Below are 3,312 nucleotides of genomic sequence, written 5' to 3' on the forward strand. Positions count from 1 at the left end.
TTCCAGTTGTATCAAATTCAGCCTATTTTATTCATTCATCCCACCTCATCTCTCAGCTGCTTATAGTATAGACTAGCTTAGCACTGCTAACATCTTAAGGCATTGTTGACCAGTAGCTTTAGGCAGGGACTATCCATGTTAACACATAACTCGTTAGCCATATTTGTGTGAAGGTAAAATGGCATCCTCAGCTTTGTAACATGCTAAGTTGAAAGATGAGTTATTCTGGGTGAATTTGCCCTTTCATTTTAAAGTGTCCTGGCTATCACAGGGACAGGTGTTAGCCAAAACTTTCTCTCTGTGAGAGCAGATAGTTACATTTATGAATAACAGAATCAGCAATGTGAATTATTGAAAGCAAATTTCTACAGGAATGCAGCATTTCTGTGTGATATCCTGTCAAATCAAAACAACTTGAATGTTTCTTTGCACGGTAAAACTCAGTCTATATATAATATGTAGCAAAAACTCCAGCCATTTCAAAAAAAAAAATGTTATCTTTTCTCAAAATACTTCTTCCAAAGGAAATTTCAGATGAACATCTTCCCTGGGTAGCAAAGGTCATTGATGAGCAGGATGATATATGCAAATCATCTGAAGAATATGCAGCTGTTATAAACCTATTAATTGGAGAATACAATGAAAGGTTCACTGACTTTGAGAATTATGACAACACACTCACATCAGCATTTCAGCCTCTCCTAGTTGATATCATCCAGGTACCTGAGGAACTATAGATGGTATTGACTGAACTCTCAGTAGATGGCATTTTAAAGTCACTGGTGGTAAGAAAGATCCAGCTGAAATATGTAAAAATGCTGTAGAATACCTACACCTTTGGCAACGTGCCGGAAAAATGCTTTTTCCCTTTCAACCTCTTACTGCTGCAAATCTACATTCTCCTACCTAGCCCAAATCAAGATGTCCTTAAGGTCACAAATGAGAGCAATACATCTATTGGTGAACTGAAACTGCAGACCTCCATGCTGCAACCAAATATGCAAATGCTTTCTAACAAAAAGCAGACATGACAAAGACATCAAAAGATTACTTAATTTAAAATAAACAGTTTTCATTTTTTTAACTTATTAAATAGTAGTTACATTTTACAAAATACGTATATTTTTAAGTATATATAATTGAAGTTTCTTGAATGCAGCCTTATTTGAATACATGAAGAGATTCTGCCATGGAAAGGTTCCCCACCCTGGGGGAACCCTCACACTGCCAGCAGCTGGCTAGATGGCCTGAGACAAGTCAACAACTCCTATTTTCCACATCTGTAAAATGAGAGTGTCTGAGTAGCTGATTCTAGGATCACTCCTATTAAAAAGCCATCATTTTTAACTGTAGCATGTTATGATTTTGAAAACTCAAAATACTCTGGGTGGCGCCTGTGGCTCAAGGAGTAGGGCGCCGGTCCCATATGCCGGAGGTGGTGGGTTCAAACCCAGCACCAGCCAAAAAAAAAACAAAAAAAAAAAGAAAACTCAAAATACTCAACTCATAAGGACTCTGCACTCATGACCTAATCACCTTCCAAAGGCCCCCCACCCCGCCCCAAATACCATCATATTTGTGATTAGGTTTCAACCTACAAATTTTAGGGGAAAACACATTCTGCCCATAGGACCAAGTAAAATTGATTCAATGCATGGGGATGAGGAAATGTTTCTCTCACTACTTTGTTGTATGAATTGACTATATTTATTTTCTAACACTTTACCGAGAAAGGTGAAGACATATAAAGTTTCTACTTCCTTTGCATTTTGATAATCTCTAACCCAACTAGTCTGGAAAAATAGAAAGCGTTTGAGTCAAACGTAGAGATTGACAATGGAGGCAAGTTCTTTCACATATCATGAGTATTTTTTTAAGTGGTTTACTCTAATTCCTTAGAATACTATTTGTCTAGAAGAAAATTATTTAATCACCCAGCTTGGTGTAAGTGGGCAAAACTCTGAGGGAAGTTAAAGACAGTAGAAATCGTTTACATGAGTCCTGGGGAAGCACCTGTAGTTCTTGGGAGAGGAAGAGGGGAGATGAGATGAGGAGCTGGCGGGAGGGCAGCCCTGCAAAGACGCGTCCTTTCCTCTTGGAGCTGCAGAACACCACTAAGGTGACGTGAGTGAGTTATTTATGAGAATGGTGAAGATGTACAAGCATGCCTCGCATTATTGCTCTTTATTCCTTCACTTTCTTGCTCCTCACAGATATGGTGCTTTGTTTTTTGGAGGGTTTTTTTTTTCTGTTTACAAATTGAAGGTTTGTGGCAATTTTGCATTGAACAACTCCATGGATGCCATTTTTCTAGCAGCAAGACTCAGGCTCACTTTGTGTCCTCATGTAATTCTCCCAATATCTCAAACTTTTAAATTATTGTTATATCTGTTATGATGATCCGTAATTGGTGATCTTTAATGTTACTCTAGTAATTGTTTTGGAATACCACAAATTGCACCCCTGTAAGACGATAGCCTTGATCAATGTTCCCCCCATTTCCCTTCCTCCCCTCCACTGTCCCTATTCTCTGAGATACCAAATTAAGCCACTTAATAACCCTACGATGGCCTCCAAGTGTTTAAGTGGGAGGACGAGCTGTGTGTCTCTCACTTTAAATCAAAAACTAGCTTCGTGCAGAAGGCAAGTTGAAAAGCCAAAAATGAGGCTTTTTATGCAAAACAGTTAGCCAAGTTGTGAATGCAAAGGGAAATTCCTCTGAGCAAATTAAAGGTGCTACAGTGAACACACTGATAATAAGAAAACAAAACAGCTTTATTGCTGATATGGAGAAATGTCGAGTGGTCTAGGGAGAGGATCCGACCAGCTACAATATTCCCTGAAATCAAAGCCTAATACAAATAAAGGCCATAGCTCTCTTCAGTTCTGTGAAGGCTGAGAGAAATGAGGAAGCTGAAGAAAAGTTGGAAGCTAGCCAAGGGTGATTCGTGAAGTTTAAGGGAAAGGTGATCTTCATAACATAAAAATGGAAGGTGAAGCAAATACCTACGTAGAAGCTGCAACGAGTCATCCAGCGGCCCTGGTGGAGATCACTGACAAGGCAGCCACACTGAACAGCAGTGCGCCATGGAGATGAAGCAGCACTGGGTCAGAAGAAGACGCCGTCTAGGATGTTCATAGCTGGGAGCAGAAGTCAATTCCTGATTTTAAAACTTCAACAGATGGACTGACTCTCTTATTAGAGGCTGACGCAGCTGATGACTTTAAGTTGAAATGAATCCTCCCTTACCATTTCAAACACCCTAGAGTCCTTAAGAACAGTGCCTGTGTTCTACCAGCTGAATCACAAAC

The sequence above is a fragment of the Nycticebus coucang genome, chromosome 24 (genome assembly GCF_027406575.1).
Source record: "Nycticebus coucang isolate mNycCou1 chromosome 24, mNycCou1.pri, whole genome shotgun sequence".
NCBI classification, from domain to species: domain Eukaryota; kingdom Metazoa; phylum Chordata; class Mammalia; order Primates; family Lorisidae; genus Nycticebus; species Nycticebus coucang.